Below are 11,942 nucleotides of genomic sequence, written 5' to 3'. Positions count from 1 at the left end.
GCTTTGAAGATGGTAGGGGCCACATGCCAAGGAATGCAGGTGGCCTCTGAAGCTGACAGTAGCCTTTGGCTGACAGCCAGCAAGTAATTGGGACGTCAGTCCTACAGCCGCAAGGAACTGGATTCTGCCAACAACCCGAGTGTATGTGGAAGCAGAGCCTCCACATAAGAGCTCAACCCAGCTACACCTGATTTCAGTCTGGAGAGACCCTGAGCCGAGAGAATGTAGACATGCCATGCCAGACTCTGACCTACAAAACTCTGAGCTAATGAGTGGTGTTGTTTTAATTTACCCAGGCTGTAGTAATTTTTACATCACAACGGAAAACTAATACATAAACATTACTCAATAGCTTAATGTTCCAGAGAAATATCTGATATAAATTCTGGCTGGGAAGAGACTAAGGAATGCTACAGGACTTTTGTAAAAAGTGGCTAAACCAAAATATAACATTAACTCTTTACTCCACACCTGCTAGTATCCACTGTAGCCTCCACTTTCCCCTTCTCCTTCTCCTCACATTCTGTTACCTGGCCATCCAAACTCTCTCTTTTATTTTTTACTAGAGGCCTGGTACATGAAAATTCATGCACTGGAGGGGGGTTCCTCAGCCCAGCCTGCCCCCTCTCATAGTTGGGGAGCCTTTAGGGCAGGGGTCCTCAAACTTTTTAAAGTGGGGGCCAGATCACGGTCCCTTAGAGAGCTGGAGGGCCGGACTATATGAACTACTAATTCCTACTGTAACACCTTGGCTGCGCTCACTGCCCAAAAAACCTGGCGGGCAGGATCAGACTCCCCTGGGGGCTGCATGTGGCCTGCGGGCCATAGTTTGAAGACCCCTGCTTTAGGGGCATGAGGCAACCCAGTGATCAGGGGAAGGTGACACCCCATCCCACTTCTGCTGCTGCAGCACAAGCCTCACCTGGCCCTGGTTACCTGAGCCTCAGGCAACCCTAGGCAGCTGGGCAGACTCCATCTGAGACTGGCCTGAGCCTTGGATGGCCCTGGGTGTCTGGGAAGCCACCATTCGAGGCTTGTCTGTGCCTTGGGATTTGCCCTGGGCAACTGGGGGGCTGAGGGGACTGGGGGACTCCAGAGGTAGGCACACGGAGCATTCCGGCCTGCCTGGGGGCAGGCTCGACCTGTCACCCCTGTGGGGCTAAGGGGACTGGGTGCCGTCATCTTGTGGCTGTGGGTGCCACCATCTTTGAGGAGGGGGCAGTCAATTAGCATATTCCCTCCTAATTGGATGTGGGCTCAGCAATCTTTGATGGTGGGTAAGTAAATTAGCATATACCCTCCTTATTGGCTGTGGGTGCCACCATCTTTGCCATGGTGTGAGGGTCAATTATCATATTCCCTCTTAATTAGATAGGATTCTCCTTGAAATGTCTGATTTACAAAACTCTGTTACTTCTTGATTAAATTAGTGTAATAGGCTCCTAACTCAGGGCTTTACTCAATTCTCTATATTGCTCTTGTTTTGAAGTTTCTGACTCTCTAATTTGATTATGCCACTCTTTTATTTCAACTCTTTCAAGTACATCCTCTAGACCTCAGCAGAAAATTAGAACTCCTTGGCATGGTATTTCCAGCTTGAAGTTCTCCCACACTTATCATTGGCTTGTCATACTAAATTACTTGTCTTTGCTACAATGAAGCATATTTTTTCATCACTCTGTGCTTGGAAGACTACTGCCAATTCTGTCTGGAAAATTGCTAATCATCCTAAAAACTGAATTCAAACATCTTGCCTTCTAGAAAGTGTTTTATGAGTTAGATACAGACACTCCTCCCACACTGTCCTCTTCATACTGAGGTAGTTGGGTGCCTTAATAGGGGCTTTCTCCCCTTCATCACTGATAGACCACTTTCCCAACAACACAGACTTTAGATTTAGTGTTGTTGATGCACATGTTCAACTTGATGCAGATGTTCAGGTTCATATACATAACTCAATATTTATCACTGTATTAGTTGTTTTACCAGCGATGGAGTAGAGATGGGGCAATTTGCATAGGAAATTCAGAGTTGTCTGGGAAAGATGGTTAACCACTCCTCTATCTCTTCTCACTGAAATTTGAGTTTTTTGGAGGACTTAGGATTTACAGGCTTGACCCAATGAATGTCTAATGGGAGGGAAGAACAACAGACTTTGGTATAACGCTGGTTTGAATCAGAGAGAGATATGAAAGTCTATTCGGTGCTGCTGGAATGGCCATGAACTGGTTAATCCAGGCTCTGCTCTTGCCCTGAGATGTGGCAGTTTGGGAATGGAAAGGGCTGGTAACTCAGGCCTAGAGCAGCATGGCTTGCCCTGATGTAGGACTTGATTGTTTCTCCAAACAGCTAATAAGCAATTTACAGTCATTCATTTTTTTCTATTTCTAGTGAGTATCTGACTCAAAATAGATAATTCAGTAACATTAAAACAATTTTTTAAAAATCAGAGTTTTATGGATGAACCTTGAGAACATGATGCCAAGTGCAATAAGTCAGACAGGAAAAGCTAAGAACCATACGATTTCACTCATATGTGGGATTTAAAACGGAACCTTATGAACACAAACAGCAGTGTGTTGGTTGCCGGGAGGTGAGCGGAGAAGGGGGTCCTAATATGAGGTGACAGGAGAAGCCTTGACTTTGGGTGGTGGACACATGGTTCTATATACAAACTTTGTAACTTAGAAATCCACATATGAAACTTACATGTTCATGTTGACCAATGTCACCCCAATAACATTTAATTAAAGAAAATTCAGGGTCTTATATACTGTATTTCTGTTTCTATGTTTTATCATACTTAGTTTTACAGATATAATGTTCATCAAAGGATGATGAACTCTGATAATTAAATATGCTCCTTAATTACAAGTTATTTTGATACTTGAGAAAAATATTTGATGCAGATCTGTTGATAACATAATTTTGTCTAATCAAATGAATATTCTGAAAGTTATAATAAAACACTGCTTTATCAACACATTTAAGGTATATTGTTTCCCTCCAAATTTGAAAATTATCTTTAAAAAAAGTCTTTCTCTATAGGAAATATATAAATAGGAAGTAAATAATAAAAAAGCACATCATCAGGCCGGCTGGAGTGGCTCAGTTAATTGAGCATCATCCTGTGCACTAAAAGGTTGCTGGTTCTGGCCAGAGCACATACCTAGGTTGAGGATTTGGTCCCTGGTCAGGGTTTGTACAGAAGGCAAATAATCTCTCTCTCTCTCTCTCTCTCTCTCTCTCTCTCTCTCTCTCTCTCTCTCTCCCTATTTCTCAGTCTCTCTCCTCCCTTCCTATCTCTAAGCATGTCCTTGGGTGAGAATTTAAAAAACACAAATAATCCCCCCAAACAAACAAAAAGGACATATCAAATAATTATGCATATTTAGCTACATCAAATGCTCTTTTACACCAATAAAATGCTTAAATATTTATTTCTTTATATATTTTTAAAATATATTTTATTGATTTTTTTTTCTACAGAGAGAAAGGGAGAGAGAGTGGCATAGAGAGTTAGAAACATCAATGAAAGAGAAACATTGATTAAGCTGCTTCCTGTACACTCCCTTTTGGGGATGTGCCCACAACCAAGGTACATGCCCTTGACCAGATTCAAATCTGGGACCCTTCAATCTGTAGGCCAACGCTCTATTTACTAAGCCAAATTGGTTAGGGCTTGAATATTTATTTTTTATAATTTTTACTTTTTACTAGTTTTATGAAATAGTAACTTATATGATAAAGGAAGGACACTAGTAATTTGAACTATTATTCTGGTTTTAAATTTTAACTACAAATGGGAAGAATACCTTTATTTTTTCAAAAGTTCCCAAGTAGATAGAAAAAGATAATAAATATCTCAGTCATTATTTTTTCCTTGACAATTTAAAAAAATATTTTCCTAATTTTGGAGAGAGAGAGAGAGAAACATTGATGTGAGAGAGCAACATTGATCCGCTGCCTCCTGAACATCCTGACTGGGGATTGGTCCTGCCACCCAGGCATATGGACTTCACTGGGCATCTAACCTCCTGGTGCATGGGATGAAGCCCAACCAACTGAGCCACTCGGGCCAGGGCTATGCAACCTTTTTTAATGAACACTGCTGAGCCATAAGACTGTGCTGAAAGCAAAAACCCACATTAAATATTTTGAATGGTTGGGATATCGAGAGTAAACTTAAAAACTTAGTTTTTATATGTAAAAAGTTATCCATCACATTAACCCTTATTTAGAAAATATTTTTTTAAATTTAAACCAGTGATTTAAAAGTTTTGTCTTGGCCTGAAGTTTCTGATGCTATGCCTCAATTATCTCTCCTTGTCATACTGCCTCCCCCCAACAATGGGCCAACAGATATAAGTAGCCAAATCGAGAAAACAATGTTTCTTTTTTCTTTTTCTTTTCTTTTCTTTTCTTTTTTCTTCTTCTTTTTTTTTTTTGCAAAGAGCCACAAATTCAGAAAGCAATCTTAATCCAAAATCTTTTTTTTTTTTAAATAACCTAACTTTTGAAATTAAAATACATATTTTCAAAGCTGCTGGATGAAACTTTTCCTCATCGGTTTTGATGGTGCAGCATTTCCCATGGTCCACACTATTATCCTGGACGTTGTGCTTGTTCAGCACCATTCTCCTCTCCATTATCATGTATGCAGGAGAGATGAGCATTGCCTTTCAGTGTGTGTATAACACTTGTCCCCCAGGTATTCAGGCTCGTTTCTCCTGATTAAGAAGCTCAGCTGCAATATTCAACACTTAAAAAAATATTAATGTCTTTTCCTGAGTCACCATCTAATATTGTACCTGGGGATTTCAAGGTCAGTGTGTGTGTGATAGCTCAACACTGAGCATCTTAACTATGTGGGATCATTGCAAATATGAAAAGGATGCTTTTATGTACTTGCTATTGGAAAGTGAATGTGAAAGCATGTAAAATTTAAGATACAAAAAGCTTAGGAAAATATTACAATTGATTACTCTTAGACACAGCTTGACATTCCTGAAGAATAAATATTAAAGAGTAACTCTTCTTCAAAGATATGAAAATTCACTCATTCAGGTATTCAATAAATATTCATTGGGAACCTACGGGGTACATAATGCAGCTGGTACATTGATGGATAGCAAAGATGTACATCATATCATGTTGTCCATGCGTGTATCATTTCCTAGAGGGCTTGACCAACAAAGTAGAAAAAAAGAGGACTTATTATTGTAAATGGTGTTGAAAGTTAATCTTTACGTACAGTAACATGACCAGGAAAACCCTTAACAACCTTACCTCCCAAAGATACATTATATATTACTCACCAATAGCCACTTTCTGTGGAGAAAGTGGGCCTAGACTGTATTTGATTAAGGACCGATAATCTGAACACCAATGGTTTAAAAAAATTTCAAGTGAAATGAGATCAGCCTGACTTGATTATAAAGGGCATATTTTCTCAGATAATTACACAGATTTAAAGCAAAAGGTGTCAGTACAATGCAACATTAGGATCCCATGATTAGAGGGGGGATTTTGTATATATGGAGCTACTCATTCTCTAAGGACATGAGGCTAAGAGAGCTAGAATAATCCAATTGGTTACAAAAGAGAACCATTTAGAAGCTTTTTTTCTATGAAGACATGATCTTTCAAGTTGTGAGCTAGATTGTCAAGAGACTGACATTTTAACACTGCTGAATTATGTCACGGAATTGTTCTGTAAAGTACAGTATTACGTACGATTTTCCCTAAATTTTCTATGTAGCTTACAAGTTTGATGGAAAGGTGCATGGCTTTATATCACATTATATCTTTTAGTATTTGAATAAAAAGTTGAGTCAAACTGTAATCACAGGCTAAAGACTGGAGCTACTACCAGTTCATGGTCTTGAACATTAGCCTGGACCTTAATGTTACCTGGAGGATGCCTGGCTGGTGTGGCTTAATGGTTGACCATTGATCCAGGAACCAAGAAGTCACTGGTCAGGGCACATGCCTGGGTTTTGGGCTTGAGCCCCAGTAGGTGACATGCAAGAGGCAGCCGATGGATGATGTGTTTCTATCTCTCTATCCCTCTCCCTTCCTCTCTCTCTCTCCCTTCCTCTCTCTCTCTCTCTCTCCCTCTCTCTCTCTCTCTCTCTCTCTCTCTCTCTCTCTCTCTCTCTCTCTCTCAATAAAAATATATTTAAAAAAAAATGCTACCTGCAGGAGATTGGAGAAATCCTCTTAAGTGGAAACTTATTGACCTAAGACAAAAGATATACAAATGATGACATTTGGGTTCTCCCAGGAAACTATTAGTTTCCTTCATTCTATGCTGAGGCCCATTAACTGACCTAAGAGCTTCTAATTAGCTTTTCAGGACCTCACCATTAACTATGAACAGACAGCTCATGATCACTAGACATTTGAGGAAGACTTCTAATGTGGCGACAAAGACCAAAGCAAACAGAGAAAAAATTCAGAAAAAATAGAAGTAAGCACTGGGGAGCAGGAGAAAATGTTTTTAAAAGTTATCTATGACATCAGAGAGATAGAGTTTCTATTGTGATATCGCAAAAAAGAGAGAGAAAACTTATAGAAATTACTTTACATGGTAGAGAGGAATTTAAGAATCATGTCGGGAAATCTGTGGCTGGATTATGACAGGTTTATAGGAAACTAAGCAAGATAAAAAAAAAAAAACCCACACACACACCAGGCAATTATTCATTTCAGGAAAAAACAGAGTTGAACAAGAAAGGAAACAAAATTATATACATTATAAGGCTCAATTATGAACAATATTTACATAAGGTAATAATGTAAACTCAAGTAATAATTGTGCTATAACTATATTGGAAGAACAGGGGAGAAATGATTGTGTGTGTGTGTGTGTGTGTGTGTGTGTGTGTGTGTTGGTGTTGCAGTAAATTCTTACTCTCCATATTGGGATGTCAATAGATAATGTTCAAAACTGTAACCCAAGGAATAGTAGTATTAAGTTGAACGACCTGAAATTCTTGATATTAACCACTTTTTACCCACAAAAATGGCAGTTTCTTATAATTCAACCTAATATAAATATTATTTACAAATATGAAAGTAAACACTAGAAGAACTATCTGGAAGAGTTAAAGGGTTAGTGAATGAGGGTGGAGTGGTAAGTTTTTGCTATAAGCTTTATAGAACTATTTGGTATCTATAATAATAAAAGTATAATATGCTAATTACACCAGACATCCTTCTGGTCATCCTTCCAGACAACCTTCCAGACAAAGCTGGAGCTGTGAGGGTAGCCCAGGTCCTGGGCCAGAGGGAAGCCAGTGCTGGCAGCTGGGGGAAGGAAGGCCTACTCTTGCATGAATTTCGTGCATCGGGCCTCTAGTTTTAGATAATATGCATATATTAGTTGAATAAAAATTAAATTTAATAAAAGAATAAGTGCCTTATTTCCAGATTACCTATGTGAAAAGAGCCAACTTTACTTTAGGGATGATTAATAGCAGTAATTGATCTGATTGTGCTCACCTTTTCTCCTTTAAAGGTTTCTACCTTTTAAAAAATGACTTTTAGGGGAAGTTTCTCTGAAAAGACAAAAATAGTCTGTTCTAATAGTTCATTTGGAACTCTAATTGGAAATTCGGTTGTGTCTTCTTCCAATTAAGCTAATTAAAGTGGAACTCTGATTGGGTCCTGGGAGAGGAGGAGTTCCCTCGCTGAGACTCGTAGAATAACAGCTGACTTTAAAAAGAGAAAAATAGAAGCAAATGCTTAGGAAGCCTGGTGGACCAACTCTAGAGAGATTTTAACGATTTACTTATTGACTGACACATGCAGGGCAAGTAGCCAGAAAAGTTCTGGAAAACAGGTGGGAGAGTGGAGAGCGTCACCTGAGGTTTTAAATTAATGTGTATGAACCGCTCCTGGTACCTTAATTGGAAGCTTCTATTCCTTTCTAGGGAGAGCACCGTTTTAATCTCCTTATCATTGGATAGACAAGTCCATGCTTTGAATACAATAGGTTGGAAAACGTGTAAAAATATTAGAACTTTCATCTCTTCTGGTCTCTTCCAGAACCTTCCTTGCTAACCTGACTGACCCATCCACAGCTCCATGAGCATGCCTTTGCCTTGTTGCCTCAATAACTTCTATCTCAAATTCTGGTGTGCAAACAAGTCACAGGAAATCTATAAATGCAGATTCCTAAGCCCTGCCCTTATTTTCTCTGTAATGTCTTTGAATTCATTATGCACAACACACATCAGTACCTATTTGCTCTCAGATGATCTACAGGCGAAAAAAATCCAAAATAAAAAAGGAGGGCTTCAGATTATGTCCCTCCCCCCTGCCCCCAAATGGTGGCAGAGTAAGTGGAAGCTTACTCAGGACAGAACTGGAATTATAGCTAAAATACAGAAAAACTACCCTGAATAAGCAACTGAAAACTAGCTGGAGAGAACCTTGAAAACCAAGGACAGAAAGTGGAGACCGCATAGAGACCGGCAGGAAGTGTGGAGACGTGAGAGGGCGGGCCAGGCTCCCTCACATAGCAGCTGAAGCTCCAGAGAGATAGCTCCGATGTGGGGGTTCCCATTGAGGACCCTGGGGTCTAAACCCCTAGCTGGACTCCCCAGCCCAGAGCACCAGAAAAGGGGGGCTTCAAAATACAGAAGGGAAATTTCAGAAATAAAATTAACAAGAGTCTAAGGGCTCGTATCACAATGTAATGTAAACCGGCAAACTACAACTTGACTCACGTCTATAAGGTGAAGTGTGGGTATATTTTTTATAGTTTAATATACTGAAGATGGAGCCTCCAACTTCGGAATGCAACAGCCCTGATTATTTCTGGGATCTGGGAATTTTCATTTTAGAGAAACATCCAGGGACTTTGCTGTGGGTTCTAACACCCTTCTGAGGCCCAGCTCAAGTCTCAATGCCCAAATTAACCTACCCCTCACCTTTTCTGACCTGGGACCTATCATTTGAATCTTGATGTCATTTTTGCCAAATTCTAGTGCGGTAGATAGATATATTTCTTTGGATCCAAAGGGACCTAAACAGTCTAGATTTAATATGTTTATTGTTTTCACTACAACTTAATTGTTAAATATATATTAATTTGATTTAATTTTTGTAACTTTGCAAGATTTTTTATATAAATGTATTCACAAATCAGAAAGCACTTTATCACAATCCTCTTGATTTATGATAAAGAAAAATGTATTTTATGCATAAAATAGGAAAGTTCTCAACGCATAAGAGAGGTTCAAAGGTCGAACCTTAGTATATTTATTTTATATATTTTCATACTATAAATGAGTACTCGTATAATGCTTGACATAGTAAAGCCTAAGAAGACTGTTATAAATTAGCATTAAATTGGAAATAGTGACATTCTGAGGTAACTTTCAGCTCTTTCTGAATCTGCGAAAGCCGTAAGTCAGGAATGAAGCAGGTGTCTTTCCTAAGCTTTTGATCCTGACGCTCTGAGAATGAGACATAATGACCATAGCATAAAATATTTCAGATCAATAACCTTTAGCCTCACATTTTGTAATGGCTGAAAGGACGGACAGGGAAGGTGAAAAGAATTATTGTGTTTTCTTCTGGAATCTATCTGCTCTTTTGGCTCCCTCAGCAGCTCAGCTGTAAGCTCCAACTTGCCTCATCTTCCTTCAAACCCGAACTCTGATGTTACCTAGCCCCTGAGAACCGAACTGGAATATCAGTGAAGGGTTGTTGAAGGAAACCCTAAATGACTAATGTTGAGTTTCTGTTGCTCATGGGAATCAGGGTTTAAAACTGAAATTATGTGAAGTTATAGAAAAATACAGAAAATACATTACTTTAGTTTATTAACAAAGATTTGCAGCTACTGCTCTGCCATACCACCTAACTGGACAGTAGGGTTTTCCAGGGATAACACAGACACCACGTCATTGGGGTGAGGACCTGGATTCAGTGGGAGCTCATGGCCAGAGCAGGTCCCCCTTCTTCCTCCTCCTTTAATCACGAAGTCTGAATTGCCTGAAGAGCAACAGGAAGTTCTAATTTTCTTCCTTTCTCTCTCCACCCTACAAAGGGCTTACCACAGTTTGATATTTGAAATACCAATAGTGTCAATATTATTATATAATTGATTAGAGCTTTTGTGGTTTTGGGTGGAGTTTCATATTTTTTGGGAATAATCTTCCTTGGGAACACTGTGCCAATTTTGTAATAAGAATCAGTCAGGTAATTAGGGTTAGTAGGCAGAATTTTGATTTTCAGATTCCTTTTTTTTTTTTTTTTAATTCATGGAGATTTGGCCTGATCTTATAGAGAGGAATATCTTACAGCCTGCATCCATCAGCAGGAATTTATATAAAGGAAAAAATAATCTTTTATCCCCTTCCAATATTTCTCTCAAGTGGATGAGATAGGATTGTGCACACCCAGGGGGCAATGTGGGGTTCAGTGGCAGGACTGAGTTAGAAGAAGTGAGTTTAATTCTAATTCCTGTGATGGGATCTAAGGACAAATGACCTCACTTTGTGAAATGGGAGTGATACAGTCTATTGCATGGGGCTTTTGTGAGCATTATATGAAGTTCTATATATGATGGTTATTTCAAAAGTGCTGTATAAAAGTAAGGCATTATCATCAGACAGCCAAGCAAAATTAAAAGCTTTAATAAAACCCATCCTTTACTCACTGCAAGGAGACATTTTCTTACTCATGTGCAAACAAGATGTATTTGCCATTGAAAGTTAAGTTTTTGAGACTAGATGGCTCAGGAAGCAATAAAGATGATCAAATATGTCAAGGGAGACATTTTAAAAAAAGGGATAAGTATATTATAGCAGAAGTAGAAGACAATCTACTTCCTTTAAAGAGCCATATCTATTCATAGCATATTTGGAAAAGTATTGAATTCAGGAATATGAGACCTAGAAAAGTGATCTAAAGAGTCAGGGTGTCATTCAGTATAAAAGGTTTAGTCAGGCAAACTAAGATTAATAACAGAAGATTAAATCATGGCCGTCCTTGTGGGAAGGATATGCATGGAGAAGGGTGCACGTCTGTGTATTCCTATCACCTTGATACATGCCTTGCCCACAGTAGTTTCTCAAATGATTTTTGCAGAATGAATGTAAAGGCTCAGGAGTATACCTGAGAAGCGATACATCAACCAAGCTGATATTATATCTGAATGGTTCAAAAAGAGATACGTGCTTATTGGTTCTGAATTATGAAATAAAAGTGTGAGCTAATTACAATGGCAGACCGAGCCTTGTAGCTTCCTTAATTATTCCAATTTATTTTTTACAATTTTGGAATCAGAATGCTCTCCCCAAATATCAGTGGTGAGTAGCCAATGACACTTAGAATGAAAGAAAACAGGTTTCACAGGAGAACTGAATCTCTTTGGTTTGGGATGACAAATAGGTCAGCATTATTCTGTTGTGATGGCTGCTGGGATTCTAAGGTTAGGCCCTAGGGGAGCTGTAAGTCAATTGATTAGCGATATCAACCGTGGGTGCTGGAGTCAGGGATGGCACACAAACACTTTCTCAAAGGGTTTCCAATTTGAAGGTTGAATTTGTAAATGACCTCCTACCTGCTCTTCTGAGGACAACCTCATGATTATTAGGCGGCATGGCTTACTATGGTGACTAAAATTGGGAGGAATTGGGAAAGGTATTGCAAGATTGACAGAGACTGAAACTATGCTCACCAGACACAGTGTGTTTGTGTGTGTATGTCTCCCAGCCTTGGTCCAGTTGGTTTGGGCCACATGACTGAGTTCTGGCCAATGAGATGTGGGCAGAAATGGTATAAACTATGTATGGGCCTGCCCCTTAGAAACATCCCATATGATCACCCAGCAGCTCTCCCCTGCCACGGTAAACCTTGGGGCAGTGAGCTCCGAATGCAAAGCTGCAAGGGGAGAAAGGCCCACAAAGGATTGAGGCATAAAC

This window comes from Pipistrellus hanaki, assembly GCF_964339955.1.
Source record: "Pipistrellus hanaki genome assembly, chromosome: 4".
NCBI lineage: Eukaryota > Metazoa > Chordata > Mammalia > Chiroptera > Vespertilionidae > Pipistrellus > Pipistrellus hanaki.
This window is presented reverse-complemented; position numbering follows the sequence as displayed.